We start from the raw sequence: 25,887 nt of genomic DNA, 5'->3' as shown, positions 1-25,887 counted from the left end.
ACTAATATTGACAGGTGACATGGCGGGTAAATTTAGGCTTTTGTATATGGAGGGTGCAATTTTTAAAGCTTTCCTATTAGACCAATTTCTGATAGGTATTTGAACAATAAATCCAAAACCCGTCGCTGTTTTGAAGGGCCGGGCATTGAACCTAAGATGCTCGGTAACGTTAACGGTTGGTGGCAAATCATGTCCATTTTTTGCTAAAAAAATTGTCTCTCGTCGCGGTACGCGGGGCATTCTAGTAATATGTGCTCAATTGTCTCTAAGTTGCGACAGTTATCACAGTATGGGTTAGTGGTAAGCCCTATGCGGTACAGATAATTGTTCGTGTATGCCACGTTCAGTCGAAGACGATGATACAACGTCTCTAAGTGTTGAGGAAGTGGTCGTGAAATTTTCGGTCTCATTTCTGGGTCAATGTAACGCAGGAAGTTATCTTGGTGAAGCGGCAGATCCTAGATGCAGTCGTTTTCTTGATAGGCATATTTTTTTGCCATGTTTGAAGCGTCGGCTTTCCTTGGCTTCATGTCTGTTGGCTTTAAATGAACACAAATAACAAATCCAGCCCCCATATATATATATATATATATATATATATTTAAAGTCATATCATAAGAAGCCAACAAACATTGACACCAAGGAAAACATAAGGGAAATTACTTGCGCTTAACAAATGTAATAAAGAAATGATAAATTAATGGAAATGAAAGTTGATGAAAAAACAACTTGCCGCAGGTGGGGAACGATCCCTCATAATAATAATGCATAATAACCCATAATAATCTCCGTGATGTGCAGCATAAAACGGCGCATGCAAGACGATCTATGTATGTTGTATATATATATATATATATATATATATATATATATATATATATATAGTTGAGATTTTATTTTTGATTCACTTATGTTTAGCTAACGCAGCGCATCATTATTTAAGTTTTGTTATTCCTGCTTTATTGAATAGGTAGAGCCACTGTTTTGCTTTATGGGCAGGTGTTGCCATTTTCCTTTGTTATGCTGTCACTTAACCCTGCCGATTTTTCCAAGCAATCTTTGTAGTGTCGTATTAAATTTTTTTAAGTTGTAGCTGTTTTTAATTTGTAGCTTTTAGTGGGCCGTCAGCGCATGCGAATTCTCAGCTAAGCTCAAATTATCTCGCGAGAAATGTTGCGTTCTATGCTTTATAGTCTGCTTGTTCATCTCCGCTGCAGATTTGCATGGTCACGCAAGGGAGCGTGGTGGTGATGTGGTTCATTCGGGGGCCTCGGTGACTTTGTTTGCTGCGCGCTTTATTGTGGAGGTGATACCTATTTGCTGGTCTCGTGATGCGTATAAAGTTGGTATTTTCTCAATAAACCAGAGTTCGAAGTTAGCGCCAGTCCTGTGTTCTCGTCTCGTCCTCGTTTCTTTTGCGCTACTATTTCTTTTTTCGTTCTCAGCCACAGGACTCGGCCAAATACCCAGGATTCCTCGCTTCGCGTTACGTAAAGTCAGGATATACAGTTATAGGAAGCTTTCTACGCGCAGGTTGCGAGTGGGGAAGTGTTGCGAACGAGACGGCCTGAAAGTTGAACTTTGCCTTGTTCCTCTACGTCAGCGTTTGAAGCCGTCGACGTGAGTTCCTCCGAGCCACCACTAATGTTCGCGCATTGGCTGCGTAAACACGACAGTACTCAAGTTAAGCAGGGGGGTTGGGCAGTGAACACGCTTGCAATAAACAAATTAGAGGAGGAAAAAAGAAATTGTTGTGCGTTTCTAACGTTTACGGGTGTTCTAATTAGGGCGCACGGCAGCTGTGCCTCGTTTCTACGTAATTTCCTGTCGTTGTACAAGCGGGCCACGCCCGAGTAATCATCTTCAATGTTTGTGCTCGGGTTTCAGTTGAACGGACTGCCCTATATGGCCGTATTATTACGCAGCCCCGCAGGATGGCGTTCTTTACGGCGCTTTAATGACGGGAGCAGAACGTGCTCACCTTTCGTTTAACGACCTCGTTAGCTCCGAAGCACGCCGAGTCAGCGCTGATGGAAGTTTCAGCATGCCCATGCACATTCGCGTGAGCTTACTGACCTTACTTGGAGCGTCGTTTAAGACCAACTCACGATAACTGCCGACGCGTTTGTAGCTTCTTTAGCGTTCACTGCCTTATGTAAAGCCTTAAATCATGATACATGTAGCTGCTATCTAAACGAGGCCTTTCCTGGAGACAACGTTGCGACGAAACGTATGGCCTGGAAACAGCGAAGTAAAATGTAGGAATTATGTAGCCCAGAGTTGCGCAGCAAACGCCTTAACCGCCCCATTCTCTTTTTTGAATGAGATGGCTAAGGGTCAGCCAATGCAGTAACGGCTTGACAGCATTGGTGCACCTTATATGCGGTATCTAGGCAATATACTTTTTTTTTGCCGTATTTTTTCTGTGTATACTTGTTTTGGTGTCCTCAGCTCCCTGTCGCGCTACTAACTCCCTTTTTAACAAGTTTGCACTCATTTCAGGAAATAATTAGCTATGACATACTCCATTGCACCATACGTTCAAACGGACTGGTTCTCAGACGAACCGCCCAGCCGTTTCTAACCAGGAGGCTGATGAATAACTAGCCACTATACGGGTAGGTTTAAGGGGGTATGTTTGCATAGCGATGCTTTAGTCTTCTCCCCTATTTGTATCGTGGTCTTGTCTAGTACTCTCTTGTGCACGGTAACAAAAAATGAAAAAAGAAAGTGTGGAATATTGTGCAAGGGATACACGTGGGCTAGACACGATTAGCGATAATCCCCACTCGTTCTTTTTATTTCCGTATAAGCCGCTGGTGGGGCTGTAAGAAGGAACATCGTAACTGCCGAACGTCACATCTTTTACCCTGGCTCAAACCGCATGTACCGGTAAAGCTATCGCTCTTGCAAACACTAAACGGGCGTGAGTGGCCTTTCCAAGATTGCTTCCTGTACGCACCGGAAGATAACGAACAAGTTTCGAATCACTGACAACAAGCGGTCCTCAATGCGATGGGGATTCGTGTCCAGGGACGAGTCCTTAATTCTATCAAGGAGCAGGGGCCGAATTCACGAAGCTTTTTGTTCGCAAGTGCTGCTTGCTATTAACCGGCCTGCTTCCGTCAACAATATTAATCATCAAAAAATATTTCAATGACAACTTAATTAAATATCTACGACGTCGCGATTAGCTGGCATCTGATCTTTCAAACAGTTCTAGCGTAAGAACATTTTTTGGGAATAAGAGCCCACATGAATATGCAGTTAGTTCACCAATGGGAGTGAGTAGTGTATTTCTGTTCCTTGTATTAATGTGTACATTTTTTTTACTTTCGTGTGCATTTTTGCGACCACACCAGAGAGAGAAAAATTGTTTTGCAATAATTTTCTGCTAATTTATGCGCCATTTGCCATACGTTAAGTGTCGCCCGCTAAGTGCGCGATGCTGATGCATGTCTTATGCTTGTGTGGTTCTCCATCCTTGTTTTATTATTATTCTCTCTTCTCTCCTTCACTGACCATGTTTGCTCCACCTTATTTTATCACACGCATTCGGCTGAATATCTTTTTTCTAGTTACCTTTTCCCCTCCAGAGCCGGTAGACGTTGTGGCCCTTCTAGTGGCAGTTTCCAGCTAGCCTTTTCTGTCCCCTCTCAGATCATGTCGATGTATACAAATACATTACTGCTACTGCTACTACTACTACTACTACTACTACTACTACTACTACTACTACCACTAGTAATAATAATAATAATAATAATAATATTCCATTATTCAATAACTTATGTAATGTTCCCACGAACGACACTGAGGTCTGGAAGCTGGTGCGCAGAAAAACAAAAGCGATAGAAGGTATACATGTAATACAACTACTACTAAAAGTTATGGGATAAAAACAAATCAAATGAACCAACAGAATATGCCACAAGAAGTTATTTCGGCAACTCTCATCAGCACTACATAATCAGCAGGATAAGGGAAGACGATATTGCGGCATAGCCGAGAGACATAATTCTGTTTTTCGCTGAATTTAGAGTGAGGCCGGTTAACTTGCACCATTCAGAGAATGGCGATAGGGCCGTCTGCAGAGCGCGGCATTCCTCAATGCTGCGTACCTCCTGAAATATTTTGATCTCATCAACGTAAATATAAGAAAGTCGCAGTTTCGCCCGAAAGGCAATACTCGACTCGTTTGTCATAACAAATTAGCAAACAACCACAGGAGAGTACTTTTATCGGTCATCGGCCGTATCAACTTCTAAACGTTCGCTTGCTAACTAAATTAACAAGCATGGTGTCAGCGCGCACAGCAAACACGAACACATTCCGCTCGACGACCGCGGACACTCGCCGTCAAAACGCTGGCGCAAGGAAACGCGGCAGCAGCAGCGAGCGAAGTTATCTTCGTGCTGCCTATCGCTTCAACGCAAAGTGAGCGCCCAAGACGCACAGCACGCACAAATCTACGAGCCGCCGACTCAACTAGACTCTCCCCAACGCGGATCGCTCTCGGGATACGGCCGCGTGACCGCCTGCAGCCGCCGCCACATGCGCAGCTACAGCCGGGGTAGAACTCCGCCCCTCCTACCTGCCTTCCCTCCACCCCCAGGTGCTCTTGTGATCGCGTCCGTACTCGCTGTGCTCGCGTCCGTACCCGCTGGAAACCGTTGTATCTTCACTCCCAGGTGCTTCGTAACGCTGGGTGCGTCGCGCGCCACGGAAGACGGCGCGCTTCCTCCCCACTTCCGTCCCTTTCGCGCGATCGACATTGAGCCCCCATGCACGCTCTCCCTCCCACATACAGCGAGGGCGCGCGGCGACGGTGTTATCGCCGTCGTTAATAGGGAACCTCACGACGACGGCGACGCTGACGCCGGCGCCGAAGGCAAACATGCACTTGGAGTGTCCGCATAATTGCAGTCGCAATAAAATAAAGACTTCTGGGTTGCTGAGAAAACATAATTGGTGAAAATGAAGAGGAGAAGGGGACCTAACGCGGAACCTTGGGATACCGTGTAGACAAAAGATCCCGCCGTGGTTGGTCAGTGGCTATGGTGCTTGGCTGCTGAGCATGAGGTCACGGGATCGAATTCCGGCCACGGCGGCCGCATTTCGATGGGGGCGAAATGCGAAAACACCCGTGTACTTAGATTTAGGTGCACGTTAAAGAACCCCAGGTGGTCAAAATTTCCGGAGTCCCCCACTACGGCGTGCCTCATAATCAGAAAGTGGTTTTGGCACGTAAAACCCCATAGAAGGAAGGAAGGTAGACAAAAGATGACTGATAATTGAGGCTCAAGAAGCCGGACCTATCTGTGAGATAGCTGCATAGTAGGGTTACAACGGCATCTTCAACACCGTGCTGTGCAAACCTATCGAGCAGTAGGGGATGATTGACTTAGTCGAAGGCCTTGCTGGGATCGCAGTACACAGCATGAACTTGCCCACTTAGCGTGACGGGTGTGGAAACCTGCATCATAAAGCTGACAAGGCTGGTGTCGACTAGACAGAAACTGATGATGATTTGCAACGAGAACAGTTGTATTTCTTTACATTGAGCAACAATGCAGGTTGAATAGATAATTCGAAAAGCTTGGAAATTACATAGAGAAGATAAACTGGCCGATAGTTTGCGACATCCGTTGTGGGACTGAATTTAGAGACATGAAATACGTCAGTGGTTTTCCAAGCATGCGGGAAAGTGGAATTATTCACATAGTTATTAAAGATTGATGTCAGCACAGGTACGAAGATACTGCCGTAGGCTTTGATAATGGTGGCCGGGTTGCCATCTGGGCGGCAGGACAAAGATAGCCTCAGACGCCTCAGGCATTCGCTGATGAGGGTTTCGTCTGAGAACTGAGCTGGACAGTGCTGTCAGGTGATGGTTTACATATAGAGAAAGAACGGACAGCGAAAGAGTCAGTGACTACTTGCACTTCTCCGCCACAGGAATAAAGCAGGTGGATGCGATCTCCACGTTCACTGAAGTTCATACGAAAGTGTCTCTGAAACACCGCCTGTTCATTAGAGGCGTTGTCTCCAATAACCTAATGTGAAACTCATCACCCCCCCCCCCCTTATACAGGCTTTTACAGGGGGACCTCAACAGGCGGAATTCTCCTATCCATTTGTAAGCAATATATATATATATATATATATATATATATATATATATATATATGTAATTTGTGTCCAGTTGCTCCTCTCTCGGAGTAGCGCAACGAACCGAACACAGTTCTGATTTGCCTGTCAATCTTCCCTATCATTTTGCTCCCCGTCCCAGGCGTGGTTGCAGCGAATGCGCTGAAGGCTTTGTGTCTGATTGCCTCTTGCGCATCGTTTTGAATGTGTAAGTGCCGTCGACCTCGAAAAGTTTAATAAAGAGCGTGGAATCTGGGAATACAAGAAATGTCATCGTATCGAAGCTCGCATGGAAAGGTGTCGTTAATTCCGCCCCGACAGAAAGAAGTGCGGACCTAAATTGCTGAACGATGTGATCGCGAATTCCGCGCTGCTTGTATATGTGTTGTTGCGCTTCCACAATGGTCGCTTGCTCTTTATGCCCCGATAGCCGAATGCTCTCTAAGCCAGGACTAGTTCATTCAGTAAACGCGTGCAATGAGAAAACTACAAGGTTATGTTGCAATAGAGTACAAAATCCGTTTCATCAACCCAGACAGGTAGCAGCAAATCTCATCGAAAGCAAACTTAACTGCGCATTCCAACAGCTTACCCTGTTGAGCAGAGCGCAGCGTGACGTGTAATCTGCTGCCAGCGTGAACATGGTTTCGTCGTTACGCAATATAATTAATGCATCCAGGGGCGCGATCACCTGCCGAGCCTTGCACTCTTTACGTAACTCTTTCATTACCTGGACGGACTGTCGGGGTCCACTCGCGATGGGCGCTGGCCAGGTAACGGGCAATGGTAACGAGCCTAGCGTATCACGTGTTGCGTAACACGGGGTCGACGTTTACAACTGGCCGGATGCCGTCGCGATTGCACCCTTGAGCGACGAGCTGACGACTCTTGCGAAAGAGCGCGCGCGTTACCCATCGGCTCCACGTCTGAATTACTGAGGTCGCACGGTTCCGTGTACCGTGCAACCCTCGAATAGGGTGCCCCGACAGCAGCGCTTGCCGTTCGTGGCGGAGACACCCATTTAGCTGGTCGGTGCAGCCTTTCGAAAGCGCGGGCGCTATATTGGTTCTCTGTCTCGCAGTCGCGTATACTACAGTTGCTGCTTGTGGGACGGCTTTCTTCACCTTGTTTTAGGTTAGCTTTGCGTGTGTGCGGGTTTGTGCTTGCGCGTGTTTATGAGTGTGTGTGCGTGTGCGTGCGCACGTGTGTGCACGCGCATTTCATATAGTTCGCAGAGTATGCCTTCACAGGCAACACTCCTCTTCTGGTGGCCGAGAAAAGCGGTTTTACGTTTCACGTGTATTTAGACCCTGAATAAACCTTTCTCCTAAATGCCCAACCTTGTGTTTGGCGCTTTCTTGCGAATATAGTACGAACGGTAAACCTTGTTTTTCCAAATTATGACTCACGATTCACTTTTCACGGTCGAATGCGGACGATTCCGCCAAAATGACGGTGGCCTTCGTGCACGCTCAAAGGCGGTTCGGCGGAGTTGCGAACCGATGTGGCACCGGCGGGGGCTACGTCTCCACCGTGAAAGCCGGGCTCGGCGTCGAGGCGCCCTAACCTCGAAAGCGCGCAAAGCACTGAATTGCGGCCGTCTGGTGTGAACTGATGCGCAAGAGAATCGTTCGCACTGACGCGTTGTGAACGAAACTGAATGCATCTCTTTTACGTCAACAATAAAGGGCGATAGACATTTTTTTTCTCTCTTTTCTTTGTATATTGCGTAACCAACATTCGCTGGCGATTTTAAGAATGTTCTTTCGTTATCGATCTGTCGAGCTCATAACCGCTCAATATGCTGATTCATTGCTGGTGTCTTCCCTTCTCCGCAGCCAGCGTTTACAAAAGTTTTCTACATTTTCTCTTTCCTGAACCCACTGATTCGGAATATATCAGATATACGCTCTAACGGATTCCTCGCGCTCTCCGCCTCGCCCATAGGCAGATAAGGGTTCCATACAGGAATAAGAATTCGGCAGCGCTAAATGATACAGGCGTCAAAAAAAAAAAAAAAAGGGAAGTAACGCAGTCTTAACACGCGCTCGTTCTGCTTCTATTATATTTGCGCTATGCCTGATCCTTGGCAATTTCGTGAGTTGGTGTATATTATATTACTGAAATGTCTCTGTCTGCACTACTGCTCTTTTCCTGGATAATCCGCGATGTAGCCAATGTCGGCAGGCGACCACAGTCGGATGGTGCGACTCTTGGGATACGGCGGGACTCTATATACAACTGCGAAGCAGACCACGAAAAAGAAAGAAACGTTGTTGGAGTTCCGGCATGCTACGAGGCCGAAAGCGCGGCTTTAATGTAACCGAAGTGCGATAAGCACACCCATCTACTTCTTCCCTTCGCATCACCATCATTCATCGCCTACTACTGCTCCGTTTCCCTCTTCCCCATTGAGGAGTAGCATGGTAGAGAGCACTGTGCCTCAGACCACGTCACCGGCCTTTCCTGTAAATAAATCCTCGCTCTTCCTTCCTCAGATAAAATAAAAGCAAATAAGCTATTGCATTTATACGCACAAGGCAAACATACAGCTAGGCATACAGAGGAGTGTTCACAAGTGCTCCTATACCATCTCCCCTCCTCCCCCCCCCCCCCTTCCCCCTTGTGTTCCACGTAATCTAACTCGAACGGAGGAAGCTTTCCGTAGGCTTCGGGCAGGAGTGGCCCTTGCCCCTTCCGTAACCAAGGCGTAACCGTAACCAAGGCTCTGCACGTGCCCAGTACGTGCAGAGCCTCTGAAGCGCCCGAAATATATGGTGCCTAGTCATCTGCAGCGGACGCTCGTTTTCTACTGCGGCTGTGTTCAGGGGCAAAGTGCACGAAGAAAAAAGTGCGTAGAGGCACCGGGATACGCATAGACCGTCAACACAAAAGAATTACGCAGCTTTTTCACAAAAAAGACTGCGTACACATTTATTTAATAATTATACGCCGGATGAAACAACGCGCGCGATCTAAAAAAATAAAAAGAAATTGAACAGGGTCCCAATGTCGGAGGTGACAGTAGGATACTTAGCAGCAATGACAACAAAAAACTGAACAAGTAGCAAGTAATTGAAGTAACAAGTAATTCATATGGAATAAGAAACTCGAAGACACTAGACATAAACAATACAACCTTATATTTTGCAAATAATACGGAAGGAATGCAGGCATATGAATGGGAAAGTAAGGAAGAAAAGCAGTAAAAACAAGTGGCAACATAAAACACGTTACTTTTAATGCAAAATAAAAGACTTATGAGGCGGAAACAATGTAAGAAACGTGGACAACGATCTTATTGCGCCTTCGAAACTATATTACACAGTTTAATTGCCTGAGAAGCTGAAGTCATTTTCTCGTGACCAGTGCTCACAATAGGGAGCAAAACGTTATTGGCAGCGAATCGGGGAGCGTTGTTACTAATTAGTAAATTTCTGTCAGTGTACAGACATGAAAGTTGATTCGTGAGCACCTTGTAGGAAATTAGGCACAAGTTGTAGTAGAAATGATTCTTAACAAACCATGTATACTGATATTGCGTGGTTGGGAATTAATATCAGAAGTGTCCAAACTACTAGTAATGATGTGAACAGCTTGGTTTCAAGTGTGTTGCGTTGGAGACAAGCGACAACTGTCAGCGCCTCCCCGAGCGATAATTCCATTATTAATATAACTATTAATATGACTGTGAACAAAGGCAAAGTACAATGATAAGAGTGTTCGGGCAGAAATATATGATGGTTCTTTAATTTAAGCTGGTATACCGAACGTTGTTTTCTTTCTTAAATGCATAATGTGGTTTCGAAATGTGAGGCTCACCAACACTGAAGCGAAAGGACTTAAATGAAGCCAGTGACAAAATGAGAAACGTGGAATACGAAAGAACATGAAATAGCCGCGTTGCTCCCCAATGGAGTTTTCTTCCTCTTCTCCTCTACTGGAAATCGATCCGGGCACCATCTACCAATGTTTACTTCAAAAAATACCGCATGGCATTGTGGAAGGCTTACTCTATCTAATATTGGCGCTTCGCTTACACCACAACAGAAAATAATAACGCAGCTCGAGAGAAATGACTTACTGAGACACCGCGTAACAGCTGATCTGTAACAGCAACAATCTAAAATAGACAGGGAGCTAGAGAAGTGACAAGAGAAAGGCAGGGAGGGTAACCAGATCCAGGCCGAATGGTAACCTTGCGTTGGGGAAGCGGGAAACGCAGTCTGAAAGGCGAGAAGGTGGAGAGAAAGTATCCGTTCGCACGTACACGATGAAGCGTTCGTCGTTCAGTTCTTTGCAAGCGGCGAAAGATTTGAAACGAAGGCAACGGTAACAAGCGAAAGGCGGAACAGGAGCCAGAATTAAGTTAGAGCCGGGTCTCTCGCCCTGCTTACCAGCGGGGAGCGCCGACCTTGAAAGAGGAAGACGAGGTGGACTAGAGTGGACATTTAGAAAATTTCTTCTTCTTCTCGAAAGAAGCTTGCTCGCGCACGTCTTTGAATATTCATTCGAATCGATACCAGATGAAACAGTAATCAAAACATGCTCAGTATAACAGTGAGCCAGCCACGGCCTCAGTGTTCGGCATTATGAGCAACATGGCATTTCTTCTTTCTGCATCTCCTGAAACAAGCGGATATAAACCTTAGGTTCTGTGATTAGTTCTCTCAGCGACTTTTATAGAATATTTCTCGGGGCTCATATACCCAAGGACTCGATGGGGGTGCCTATCCCGAGGATCGAGCAGATTGCACGCATGTCGTTCTACGTCGGTTTAACGATTCGCTTTATTCTCATTCCGAAAGTGTCAGCACAAGTCACTTTTTTTGTGTCCCGCTTTTTGGCGTTTGCCGAGCCTTGCGACTGCTCGTATAAAAGAGCTGGCTTTCATGAAATATGAAATAGTCATTTCGGTGGCTGTTGTAGGTCATGGTCTTTCGAACGACGAAATTGGTTGCTTGTCGTAAACATAGCTGACTAAAGTATCTAGCACAGTGCTCTTGAGTATATATGCGCGAGTCAGCCTGTTTTTCATGAATAGTGAATTCGCGTATAGTGATAGAAAACATCGGAGAGGATGGCCTTCGCGCATCGCTGTAATCTTCTTCCCTAAGCTGGTTTTGCTGAATATTTTACGGCCCGACTCATCACACTGCTCGGCTAAATTATTTGGACGTTCTCGAATATTTCTTTTGTTCTTCTGCTTCTGAAGCTGCGCCGCCGCCGCCAACGCCAAAAACTACGATATGATTAAGACGCAAGCCGTAGTGGGAGACTTCGGAGTAATTATGACCACACGGGGTTCTTTACAGAGCGCATAAATCTAGATACACGGTTTATTTTTTTTATTTGTTTTTTGTATTTCGGCCCCATCTAAATATGGTCGCCAGGACCGGAGTCCGCAACGTGACCCCGAACTCGGCAGCGCAATACCATAGCCTCTGAGAAACTACGGTGTGTATGACACTTGTCCTGTCAACTTAACAGTCACGTGTTGAACATTGCTAGGTTCATTTTCTAACAACCATGCAGCCTGTTCACATCCAGGGATTCTCATTCCCGTCTCCTACGCAAGAACTCCATCCACCACCTTGGTGGAGTGCTCCTCATACACAGTGGATTGGTGGCCAACGGCTAACTACATGATTAATCGGCCAAAAGGTACACTTCACCGCAGCGGTGGCCTAGTGGTAGAGCATCCACCTCATTTGCGGGTGGTACAGGGTTCGAATACCGGTGCCGCCGGAAGCCCACCGATTTTTCTAAGGGGGTAGATGTGTCCCGGCCCGATGCTCCGGTATACTTGTGGGGGTTAATACCTCGAAAGGTGGTTCTATGGAGATTTCTATGCGTGGTCTCTGGGTACCTTGTACAACCGCAGACTGTTTTGGTGCATAGCATCCGCCGCTGCTGTGGGTTACAGAGGGGAGCAGCGGCACGGTATACCTTTCGGTAGAATAGGTACAAGTGCTCTGCCGGTCTGGTGCTCGGCCATTGCGGGAACTGAAGGCTTGGAGAGGGGTGTTTCTTTCCAAATCGAGCGCGTCCCCCACCTAATTGATGGTTTGGAACGCCACGTGGAAAATTGCTGCTGTGAGAGCAACCACAACCTCCGTTTTCGGAGTTTCGTTGTGTCCACAGGATTCGACGCGATTTGCATGGCGCGGTTTCCTTTCCCAGTATGATTCTACCCAGAATGAAGCTGTGTGTTGGACCGGAGTCACGCTTGTACCCGTTTTTATTACTGTTGGGTAACCGGCGGCAGCGTGGTTTTGAACCCACGTTCTTCAGCAACCGAGGCTAACATTGGAACACGAGGTCGCGGCTGCGGGCCGACGAAGAGCCTGTTCCGTGATGCTCAAAATGAGAAAATTGCTTCAGTATGCCAAATTGAACTCTTTGCTCGACAGTAGAACGCATAGTGGTGAAATATAACTACAATTGAACTTTCTTGTTGATCCCTACGTTTTTGAAGATATCTAGAACATTTTTTTTGTTTATTTGCATAACAAAAAATGAACGAGGCGCAGCGGTTATGCCGATTCCTTGCTCCCTCTTTACTTTTCGCTAGGTTTAGTTATCTATTTCGTCTTTCTTTCAAGCCACAATCTAACATGTGTTGAGACATGTGTTGACCCGAATATGTTGATACAATTTCATTCTTGCATTGGAATAAAGACACATTCATTCATTGAATATACACGAAAACATGTTTTGACGACAGCTCGGCGCTTTCCTGATTTTGGTGAGGCCAAGCATCACAATTTGCCGTACCCACATTTTCTAAAATAAATTTTCCTCGGTGACACATATCCCACCACTATGAGAAATGCATAGCCTTTGAAGTTTTCCAAGAAGCACCTGTTTTACGAGAACCCTTGTGACACTGGGAATCCCTCAATGAGCATGCCCGCACAAAGCATGCTCAATAACGAGAATGAAAAGACGTAAAGCATGCGTTTTCACGTGCTGCTTGTATAGTTTACCAGGGTTCACAGACAGCTCGTGATCATTTTACAAGCACCCATCAAAAGGTAGAAGTGGGCCATGACGCCACCTAATGCATTCTTTATGGAAAATTTCTTACATGGGCAGTGGGATTGTAGATACCACTTTTGTCATACTATGCAGAATGCTCATTATCTTTCAGATTTAACTTTTCGCGAACAATACCTGATCCAGTACCCAACTGTAGTGATTTAGACCTAAAATGACCAGTTCACTCCTTGTGTCCATCAGAGCGTAGCGCAATTTCATTTTCAATTAAAATACATCAAATAATAAAAGTAAGTGGGCAGAGCTTTCATGTTTTGCGACCTCTCACCAGCCCTCTGGCGGTGCAGTTGTATTGACCACCTTAGCTACTCACCACCTGAATCAAAAACACCACTGCCAGCATAAAATACGGCAACGACACAAAAAACGAAGAAACTGCATGCTCAAAAGGGGTAGGGAATAAGTCATCATCACAATAATAATAATAATAAACATCATCATCAGCAGCAGCAGCAGCATCAAAATAACTAGGAAGAATGCAAGAAACCTCTTAAAAATATTGCTGTAAATTTATGAACTAAGCAGAAAATTTTTCCGCCACTCGTGGGGTTTGACCGCAGCAACCACGTGCCTTCAATCTCGGCCAAATCAATTTTTTTTTCTTCTTCCAAGGCGATGCTCTGTTGCCGAGGGAAGCACATGTGTTTGCCTTGCGAAAGCTCGTGTTCTTTATTTAGTACATCGTTAAAGCATGTGGCCGGATGCTTGAGATACGCCGAGGATATTAATACACGTCGTTCCCATCGCACGTCTCTCATCACCGCATTAAAGGCCCACTTAGTCTCGGCCTACTTTGAAAGGACCCTAGCCTTGAAGCATGTTGCTTTGACGTGGCGGGCATCTTCGTTTGAAGTGCTTCTCAAGCTTCCTACCTTCCCTCAGTAGCTTCTAGCGTTATTGAAGTGCCTCCTGAAATTGCGGGGCTTCTTTTCTCAGACGAACCGTGAGAAAAAGTGATTCTACCTTTACCGCTCGATCAGGCCTGTACACAGACGCTACGTCCCCGGTAACTCTCTCTAATGAATTGTTTAAGGAGAGAGTAATATTCCATCCTGGTTCCGATACCTGGAGCCAGATGGTTTCAGCAGTTCAATTCGCATAAGACATTTTCGCAAATATAGCTTTTGAGAGTTTTCCGTTACCCTCTGCCTGAAGTGGTAGATTGTTGTCCAAGAGTTGTCGTCTTTTGCGCTAGTGAGAATTATCGTGTCATCAAGAATAGAAGTAGAATCAGAAAGTTGTGCTGGTGCGTTCTTCCTTGCATCAGCCAGAACATTCCATCATGAGAGTGAGTGAGTGAGTGAGTGAGTGAGTGAGTGAGTGAGTGAGTGAGTGAGTGAGTGAGTGAGTGAGTGAGTGAGTGAGTGAGTGAGTGAGTGAGTGAGTGAGTGAGTGAGTGAGTGAGTGAGTGAGTGAGTGAGTGAGTGAGTGAGTGAGTGAGTGAGTGAGAATAGATGAAAACATTTTTGGAGGATTTGCGGAAGTTCCGTGTCAATCACAGCGGCTAATAGACGGCGTTCTTTTACAGCATTCCTCTCCGCCTACTCTACCTGGGTACCGGTGTACTTAGTGTCAGCTGCTAATTCGCTTATTCCAGGTTTACGCAACGTACTCCTCGCTTCTCATTTAATCCAATTGCCATCAAATCTATGTTGGCCCCGTGTATCATGGGCTCTCTACTGGCCCCTTAACGATGGTGTGTGACGCACATGCGTGTTTTATTTTTATGTTGTTTTTCACCCCCCTCAATTTATGTAATTGTCTCTTCCTTGTAATATCTGTCCTGTTCTTCATACACTATTCTTTCTCTATGTACATTTTCTCTTCTAGAGCCCGCAGGCGTAGTGCCTCTCCTAGTGGCAGTTGCTACGTAGCTGTCTACCTCTTCTCTTCGATTGCTCTTAGGAGTGCAGACAAACAAATGGCTGGCTCTCCCGTAATCTACAGTAGATGGAAAGCTGAAATGGCAACCGGTAAAGCAAATTGGTTGGATATGATACTAGCCACAATCTTAAAATGGGTGTAGCGCATGTTCGAAGCGGCACACCCCACCACACCACGCCGCACCACGCCGCACCACGCAGCACCACGCAGCACCCCACCACGCCACACCTCACCACACTGCACCACACCGCACCACGCCACACTGTGCCCTGGTCCATATAGACGCTGTCCAGCTAGAAGAAGAAAACCGGCTGAAAGCCGCACGACAGGCAGTGAAAGATGCCACAAGGACAGAGCACACTGCCCAGCTAGGCAAAGAAAAGCGCCTGAAGGAGGTGTCACGCAGCGTGGCGCCATCTCTCGAGGCGACTGAAAACCCTCACCGCGGAACTCAAGGACCGCTGGCGTCCAAAAGAGCACAGGGAACCGTGTCTCAGCACCAAAGGAGGACAATGAAGTGTATGGTGCCCTGTGTCTGCTTTTTAACGACGCTATTGGAAATGGCAAATAAAATTACAGCGTACTAGAAGTTATAGCTTGGGTGATATTGTGAACAAACATTACGAAGAACTCGGAAGCAATGTTTTTGTTAATTTTTTTGGCAGTAACTAGCGTATGTAATGCGGTTCAATACAAAGGGTTGGAGGGCCAGATACAGCTTGTTCTTAAGTTTTGATTGGTTGCCCGGATGTTCTCGTTTGAGTGCCCAGATAATGGCTCTTGCTTTTGGCTCAAGGACGCCGACAACGGGAGCTAAACGCATTTCATGCCTAATAATAATAATAATAATAATAATAATAATAATAATAATAATAATAATAATGATAATAATAATAATAATAATAATAATAATAATATCTTTATTGCCATAACACATATACAGCATTATAATCAGGCCTGTCTAAGCCTACAAGGGCTTGTGGGACATGGCCCTGCAGAATTGGCAAGGCAATACATTGAAATAGGAAAACAATCATATATCAAAGAAAATAATGACGCTGTTACATAAAGCGCGCGACACTACATTTGGCTGCGCAAATTTATTGCAGCAGTACCTAGAGTTCAAGCTTACATAAAACGAACAAAACATACAACACAGAATGCAAGAATTCGAATCTTTGAAACAATTTCCTCATAAATGTTACCCGAGATGAGAAGGCAAAGCAATGTGAATATGGAACACGTTTAGCCTACAGAGCACGTATCATCTTTTTCAGTGATCTTTTCGAAGTTGCTGTGAAAATGCCCTCTGGTAGATTGTTAAACAAATTAGGAACGTACACACATCGCCGGGCCTCACCGTATCTCGTTGCGGAACGAGGCACAGTGAAACGCAAGCCCGAACGGAGCATGCGCACAGGTTTATGCTCAACTTTGAAATCTGAGTTCCAAAAATGACGTAATACCACTGTTTCAACAAACAATGAGCGGAACGTAGGAAAACTTACGGCGGTAAATAGGTTTCGAGAAGAAAGCAGAGGCGAATTATACGCTACACTTTGGAGCATGTTTTTTAATAGAGCGTCCACCCGGCTCTCCCAACGCGCAGAACAGAAGGCGAAAATTGTGATGCCATACCTTAATATTCCGTACGCAAGAGCGTTCACAATTGTTTTTTTGACTGAAAAAGGAACTATACTTTTACAGTGATAAAGTACCCACGCAACGCTTCGGAGTTTACTGCATAAATACGCTAAATGCGATTCCCACGACATGTTTGAGTCAAAAAATACGCCCATGTATTTTATAGACTGCACATATTCCACTGGAGTACAGCTACAATGCGAACATGACTTATTGTGCAAAAAGATATGTTCATCTATCAACGTCATCTTTAAGGGATTTCTGAAGCAAATCAACTTTGTTTTTGAATTGTTGATTACAAGAAAATTTTTAGAAAACCAATCAATTACGTTATAGACATCTTTTTGTAACATATTGATTGCTGATTTGTAGCATAAATGCTTTGCTAGCAGAACGGTGTCATCGGCATATTGAAAAATTGTGCATTTTGAAACAGTGGACGCAAAGTCATTCATGAAAATATTAAAGAGTAGCGGGGCTATGATGGACCCTTGAGGGACTCCAGCTTTAATAGGCAAAATAGAGCTAGAGTGATTGCCTAATACTACTGTTTGCGATCCGTTCGATAGATATTTTTTCAGGATGTCATGAAATGGCCCCCGGAAGCCCAATAAATGTAATTTGTTCAACAAAATGTCGTGGTTAACTGTTTCAAAGGCTTTACTAATATCTAAGAATAATGCAATGCTAAACAAATTTTGGTCGAAAGCGGAAACAATTTCATCCGAAAAGGATTCTAAAAGTAAGGTAGTACCTTTACCACCGACAGAACCAAACTGATGAGGGGACAAAATAGAGAACTTATTAATGAAGGAAAGCATTATTTCCAATAGAAACTTTTCTAACACTTTGGAGAGTATAGGCAAAATGGATATGGGTCTATAGTTTTCAATTACATCTTTTTTTCCTCCTTTGTGAAGTGGCTTGACTAAAGCAGTTTTGAGTTTTTCAGGGATAGAAGAATCGTCCAGAAACCCGTTAAGCATAAAAAGAAGAATGCCCGACAGGGTTTCAAAGTTTCTTTGGAGCATGCGCGCTGAAAGGCTATCAAGACCGGGTGGTTTGTTCTGTCTGAAGCTGAAAATAATCCTATGTAAGTCAAGTTCCGACAACTTCGGCAGGAAGGCTGAGGCAGATATAGATTTTTGAAGCGTGCAGTCCAGAGCATGCCCTTGACTAGCTCCGTCAGACGAACGAGCAAAATGACGGTTAAATAGATTAGCCGTTGTTGCGGGGTCGTTCGAAAACGAATGAATGGCAGATCTCGAGTCTGCTTTTCCTCGAAGGTGATTTATTAAAGACCAAGTCTTCGCTGGGTTTTTCAAAGCTAGATTAAATTGATGTAAAAAATACAGCCGTTTTGCCGATCTAATGAGGGCAACTACCCTGTTTCTAGCTGCTGTGTACTCAGCGCGAAGTGTTATATATAATAATATATTATAATAATAATATATTATTATTAATATATAATAATAATAATAATAATAATCAACAATGTTGGCTGCGTGTCGGTGAACCTCCCGACGTACTTGAGCTTCTGTGTGCACTCTTTTTTTGCATAAGTTGGCACTAGGCGCTCCGCTTTACGATCCTCAATGTAAAAGCGCGACGAGGTATTGGGTTGGTCTTTGTCTATATGTGCCAACGGTTTTACAACGCTGAATGTTATTGTTAACATAGCTTCTTGGACAGCCTCCTTATCTCTCTTTTTTTCTTTTGTGAACTTTGCTTTCATTGCTTACAAGGGCGAAATAAACATCAATCTCCCTTTGGTGGCTCGTGACGAACTGTCAGGTGGCGGAGAACACGCGAGTCGTACCCTTCGACATTCTCCCCTATAGTTACCAATTGTGCTTCAGTGGCAAAAAATATAATTAAATTTTGGGATAATACGTGTCAAAATGACGATCTCATCATGAGGCACGCCGTATTGGGGGACTCTCGACCAATTTTGACAACTTCGGGTCCTATAACGTGATACCATATTTATTTATTGACGAGGTGACTGCTGGATTTAACATAATGTTTTTAGCAGGAGTGGGCGACTAGTCATACGCATTATTATCAAAGAGCTACACAAATTGGAAGTACAAATTACACATGTCTCGCGCAAGAAGTACGGATATGGTATACAGAAATAGAGAAGGCAGCATAAACGCGAGCTACAGAAAGAAAAAAGTGAAACAAACTGTATGCAAAATATATAGCTTTATTTCACTCAGTTCAAAGCTCTGGCATAGCGAGCCCCGATAACAAATATGTGCCGTAGAGCAGAAAATAATGTAAGAAAAGCCACAAAACCACGAGAAGAGCTGCAAACTAGGTCAGTGATAACACAATGCAAGAATGGAACGTGCGCTTCAAATTACAGAAGAAATAAACAGAAAGAGCTGGCGGTGGCGTTGAAGGAAGATGACATATTTTGAAGCAATGAAACAAATGATGATACAGATGGCTGCTCAAAGATGTCTCGCAGAAGGCTGTTCTATTCGCACATGCTGAATTCATAGGAAAAAAGAGTTCCGACAGGTTTACTTTTTTAGAATGTCAGGCAGGCTTGTTCCGATGACTAAAGTCATCTACGTATGAACGACTCTTTATATCAAGCATATCATGGTAAAGCAAATGCATGTATTTCATTCATGGTATCGCCTACGATATAAGGAATCAAGGTTCACTCTCCTAATTAAGGCGCTTTCCGGCGTTTGCCAGCTGTAAGATGTGTAAGTAAATGAAACCGATCTCTTGTGGACTGCTTCTGGTTTCTAGATATTTATCCGGGTGTATGGATCCCCGATTATGGCGGAATATTCTCAAACGGGCCAATTGAAGGTTTTACATGCCAATAGCTTTATTTCTTGTTTCGACTGGCATAGTGATCTTTTGAATTCTGATAGTTTCCACGTTGCCTTCTTTGTTATGAAGGTAATATGGTCCTTCCACCCCAGATCAGACGTTATAGTCAAGCCTTGATATTATAACTGCTAACGTTTGAAAGGTATTGACTATTGATTAAGTGTGAAAAATGCAATGGTTCTTTTCTTTCTAGTTAATGTCACAGTAACAGATTTTTTAGTACTTACAGTGCATTGCCATGTTGCACACCCTTCTAATATTTTAGTTAACGTCGTATAAAATATAGTCTGATGTTTAGAAATCTGTATTTCCTGCTAGGGGGCACAATCTTCAACAAATAACGTAATTTCTGCGGGCATTTCCTGAAAAAGGTATCATTAAAGAATAATAAGAAAACGATTGCTCCCAGCACTGAGACCTGCGGACCACCTGACCGGTGCTGGCCCCGAGCTAGTGCTCCGAATAGACACACAGTGGCACCGAGGCATTAGATAAGCTTCTACCCATGAAAGTAGTGTAGTGTTTTTCAATATTGGATGTGCTTTAATAGAAGTTTTTGATGTGAAATATAATGAAACGGTTGACAGCACACAACAGTGACAGCACACTGAGAAGGAACAAAAACAGGGCAAGGCGCTTGACAAGTGCCTTGTCCTCTCATGTTTCTTCTTAGTGTGCTGTCACCGTTGGCGTTTCATCATTTGAAAGTTATGCACCAACAAGCCCCACAACGTGCTTTACTATAATGAAACGTCTTTTCGAAATTAAAAAATATATGATAGCGATCTGGCTTTCTTTGTCTGTAGCGGCAGAAAATTCATGAACCTTTTCAAGTAGCTGGGAGATTGCCGTGAATGTCTTACGGAAATCGTCTTGTCGAGGATCAATCCCGCTGTTCATCTTCAAGAAGCTAGACACATGTTTACATTCTATACGTTCTGGCAATATGCACCAGCTCGCCCAACAACAAGTCCTTCTAAGCTCTATGTATTTAATTGATGCTTTTCAAATCCTCAAGTTTATTAATAATGCTTCGGCCGTTAAACTGAACGCACAGGGAGGGTTTGCTTGCCCTAGCTTTGATTCATTGTCCCGCACCCTTTATCTCATGGCCCCTCAGCCGAACTGTTATCATCCCGTGCGAACAGGGCTTTGTCGACGCTGATTCTGTCGTAGAATAAATAGCTTGACCTTTTGACCCGGCTTCGATTTTCATGCGTGCTTTGCAAAACCTTGCTTGGCTTTTATGGTGTTACTTTTCAACAGTCTAGGGCCACCTATATGTTTTTTGCTTTTGGTTTAAAGCCATTTTCCTGCACATTAATTTTAATACGATGATAAATTAGCTTTATAATCGCCGGCCGGCGTTTAACTAAATGTTTGCGTCCCATTCTGTGAATCCTTTCAGCTGAGGCCACTCGCGCCCTTAAAATATCGGTGAATGCGTCCTTCAGCACGTGCTCATCTTGAGTTGTTTCGTTAATTTTTTTTCTGCCACTCCGAGCACCACGAGGTTGTTGCGTTGACGCCGCTCTTCAACGGGAGTGAGTTTGCTTTTCACGCTTCGCCCCCTTTGTTCTTGTTTGGACTATAGTGATGGTTCTCATCCCATTTATTGTCAATACGGTTTACACGACTTCTTTGAATGCGTTCTATACCGTCGAGCCGTTCCTGATTATTCTACCACTCTTCAACAAAGCACACTAACCAAGCTGGTTTACTGTGGTCGAACTTGTGCCCAGAAACTAAAGATTAAAACACTTTCGCACAACTTGTAAGCAAAGTTAACCGGAACCTAGTCAACAGAGTACGGGGACTCATGGTGCTCGATGCGTGCGCGGGCCACTAGAGACAAGCGCTGTGTTGCCATGCGAGAGGCATTGCTGGCGCTCTTCTAATGGCGATGAGATGTAGCGCTTGGAAGGGTACCTCGCAAGAGTGCTAGTAAGTTGCACATGGAAAGCTCTCTCTCTCTCTGCGGCAATATTTGCTCTGAACCTCAAGAATTTCCGCTAGCATATGATCAACCTTCGGCGCAAAGTTTGGTTCAACATCGCTGCAAAACACAAGCAGAGAAATCAACCGTTCACAAGATAATTAACCTATTGCGCACCGCCCACGTGGGCCTAGCTGACAGCTGGAAAGAAAGGGTCATTATATTCGAGAGAGAAACCATCATCCCCAACCTGCATGAAAAACACAAGCGGGTTTGATATGATGCCGACTTGAGGCCAGCCGACATACCCACGGAAGTGTGCTTATGGATACAGTGGCTTTATAGCTTGACATGACGTCATTGACTTGGTAACACGTGACAATCCCCAGCGCTCTCTACAGTATACTGAGTCCTGCGCTCAGCCTCCAAGCTCATCCGTGTGTTGGCCATGGGTGAATGCTGTGCTGCGCGCTCCGCTGGCCATCGTTTTCGAACGCAGAAGAAGCAGCTGCATGAAAAATACAAATGGGTTTCACATGATGCCGACTTGGGGCCAGTCAATATGACCATTCAGCATGCCGACACATGTCATGTGTCGACACCCACGAGCGTTTTTGCATGTCACCCCCATTGAGCTGCGGCCGCAACAGTTGGGATCCAACACGCAGCCTCGAATTCAGCAGCCCAAGGACATGGATACTAAGCTACCGCGGCGGGTTGGTCGTGACAAAGCACATTGCTTTTCCCTTGCAGTTGTCTTCGTAGTTCACGCCAATGTTTACTGCGAAGTGTTGGTTCTTATTGATTTCCGTAATGCCGTGTAGTGCGTTTAGCGTATTTGTCCACTTCATATAACGGGTATTTTATGGCAACTTTAACAAAATTAGAAAAAAATCGCCTGCGGCATTTTGCACAATTCTACTTATTGAGCTGGAAAACTCCAAGATATATACAATGCTTACACTAGAAATCAATACACATCATTGAATAATTAGCGTGGTCATACTAATTGACTTTTCAACTAATCACTCTAGAGCACCTTTTGCGATACAGGAATTGAGATCAGTGAGTGATTTCACAAGACACATCCACTTGGAACTTATTTTGAAACTAGCGCCTGTTTTGAGATAAGCGCAGTGAAACTTGTCGTAAAAATGGACTGTCGTTCCACTTACTTTTTAACAAAACGCCTTCTTGTGCTTTGAAGCTCGAAAGTTACTGGAGCCATGACGGCCGCATTTCGATGGGGGCGAAATGCGAAAACACCCGTGTACTTAGATTTAGGTGCACGTTAATGATCCCCAGGTGGTCGAAATTTCCGGAGTCCTCCACTACGGCGTGCCTCATAATCAGAAAGTGGTTTTGGCAAGTAAAACCCCATAATTTTTTTAAAAGTTACTGGAACACCAATGAACTTCGTCGTAAATTTGGGGAACGCATACTTCGAAACAGGTGATATCCTTCGAATTCGTTCCAAGTAGATATCACCATAAAGGTCACCGCCTACTATTTCTAAATTGCAATATGTGTTCTGAAGTAATTAGTTTAAGACTCGGTAAGGTAAAATTAGTTAATTAGTCATATGTTCACTTTCATTTGGCGTGAAAATAATGTCTGCCTCTCAGAATAACCTAGCTCAAGAAATAGAATTGTGCTACATGTCACGGGAGTGATCTTTAAAAAATTACGTTAACCATGAAACAAAAAGCCCCGTAAATTTCCCGTCTGCCTTTGTCAATTTGGGATGCCGATCCGGGATGAATTTTCAAAAGTGGGCTGAGGTGGTAAGAAGGGATGGCTGCGCAGATATCGGTAGACAAAGCGGTGGCCGAATTGGACGAAGCTCAATGGACACGCTTTTGCGGTTCAATAAGGTGACCTGTAACGCAAAACTGTTTCAGTCTGTTTTTATTTCTCTTCCGTGACGTCAAGCTCACGTAAACACCAACGCAGGCATTGGGCTGTGATCCGCAGCGTTGTTTCCACAGCCCAATCAACCGCTCCCCTCGTTTATATATCCGGTCACTTTTGTTTGCTTTCAAAGCAAATAGCATTGCCTACCTTGACTGGCTTTCATTATCTGATTGGCTGACAACAGGCGAGGTGAACCGTGAAGTGGAGAGGGTATTAATGGGACCGAGCTAGCGCAGTGAAAGTAGATAACCAGATGAAGAGGGTTGTTCCGGCGTCTGCGATTGACCCGCTTCCCCTTGCTTAGCTTGCTAGGGTTCGTAGAAAATAGCACCGGCGTAAAACGGAAGGTTAAAAATGCCGCTTAAGCAGATCCTTGGCGAATATTAATTGGCAGAGCGATGTCGTATACGCGGTTAAAGGCATGGACAACGTTATACTGCTGCGCAAATTTCTTTGTTATACGCAAATAAATCATTCTGCCCAACAGCTCCGAATAGCCATTGCCAGGACGATCGACGGGAAGACATTTTCTATTCCTTTTGTAACGGGGAAGTCACCGGCTATTAAAAAAAATTAGTTTTGTTCCGCATGTTAATGAATTTTTAGTGAGCACACGTCACTCCGGCATGGCCAGTTTCGGACGCCGCGTGACGTCGCGTGACAAACAGAAGTGGGCGCAGCGCGACAAAATTTTAACCAATACCGGTCGACTAAGAGCGAAAGAAGCGTATAATTGGGAAATGTTTATTTTTTGTTTTGTTCGGTTTAATAATTTATAATCAGTGTGTACACGTCATATCAGAAGGGGAGTTCTCGCGGTTTTCGTGATGTCGCGCGACAGAAAGGCAAAGTGGGTGTGACCCCAAAAATGCTTGACCAATCGTGGATGGCTGATAGCATAAACGGAATAGAAAAGTTTGGAACAGCTTTACGTTATGGCACCCCGATTAGGCGAAGCGTTTCTTCGAGTTAATGTTTAGCACGCACTGTTTCACTGCTATTCAAACAACCTGGTAACTTCATTGTTTTTGCCACCTGCAAATCAATTCCCCCCAAATTACAGTAGCCATACTTTGAACTGATCTTCGACTTTATCGTTACTGATTATGCGATTGTTAAACAGGTTAAAAACATACATTTTCAGTGCCGAAGAAAAACTAAGTACAATCGGATTCACCTGATTTCAACCTAAACATATTCTGGAATCCCTTACTGCGGCATGCCTCATACAGTCATATCGTGCTCTTGGCATGTAAAACCCCCGAATTTGATTCAATTCAACTTTGAACGACAGCCACCGCCGCAGTCTACGCCACTTAATCTCAGTCTAACTATTTTTTAAAGATTGTAATTGGACTCTAGTCTATCAAGCAAGCTTCGCTTTACGAAAGAGCGAAAATTGCCGGCAACCAAAAAAGTAGCTTCGTGCTTGCGCACCATGCTTTAGCGTAATTACCTCGTCGCTCTCTCTCCGCATGAAATCAGCATCGTTTCCTGGAACGCCAGGTGCTGACACTTCGCTCGAGTTGCTATATTCTACGACTGACGCAGCGAGACTCTCGCTTCCTGCCCATGCTACATTCTTTTGCTAAGCGCAGCCGCTTAGTTCGCCCCAGGTGGCCGATAGATGGGCTGCCAGTGGCATTCCCATTGCGCGTTGGTAGCAGGCGTGCTCCCAGATGCGGTGTTTGGCTCTCACAGCAGCTCTTAGCAGAATAATTTGTTATCTCTCTTCCATTTCCAACTCCTTTCTTTGGCGTGCCTCTCTATACATAACTGAACAGTCTGCGGCATGAAGGCCATGCTTGCAATCGCCGCGTCTGTTCTGCTTCGTAAAAGGTATAAATTCCTCGTAAATATTCCACATATAACGTCGGCCCATAGGCATATCTAAAACACATCGACCGACCTGTTAATGGAATAGCGCATTGTCTTTGACTATTATTTCAGTCTCTCTCTCTCTTTCTCTCTCTCTCTCTGTCTCATCCTTCCTCTGTCTTTCTAGTTTTATCTCCCTACTCCTTTTCCTGTCCAGGGCAGCCAACCGGAACTACCTTGGTTAACCTCCCGGCTTTTCTATGCAACCTTTCTATCTCTCGCTCTTACTTTTTCGTGTGTGATCACGTGATTGACGTGTGATAAATGCAGCATAAATAGTTCGGAGGAACGATAACAAAAACCGCTGATGCAGCCTCGGGCGCAATCAACACGCACTGAAGCAGAAAATTAAAGGGGCTGAGGCCCTTCTGGTTTGTTTGCTGTTGTTTGTTCGGCTTTCTGCTGGCTTACATGCTTTCCCTTTTTTGAGACACCTGTCTCACTTTTTCTTTTAATGTCGCGGCCATGTAATGAGGTACAGCAACGTGCTGGCTTAGAGAAAACTAGTGATTAATAGTGTGCTTTCATTCCTTCAACTGAACCATCGTTCATTTTCTACTATTGTT

Source organism: Dermacentor andersoni, chromosome 6 (genome assembly GCF_023375885.2).
Source record: "Dermacentor andersoni chromosome 6, qqDerAnde1_hic_scaffold, whole genome shotgun sequence".
In the NCBI taxonomy this organism is placed as follows: domain Eukaryota; kingdom Metazoa; phylum Arthropoda; class Arachnida; order Ixodida; family Ixodidae; genus Dermacentor; species Dermacentor andersoni.
This window is presented reverse-complemented; position numbering follows the sequence as displayed.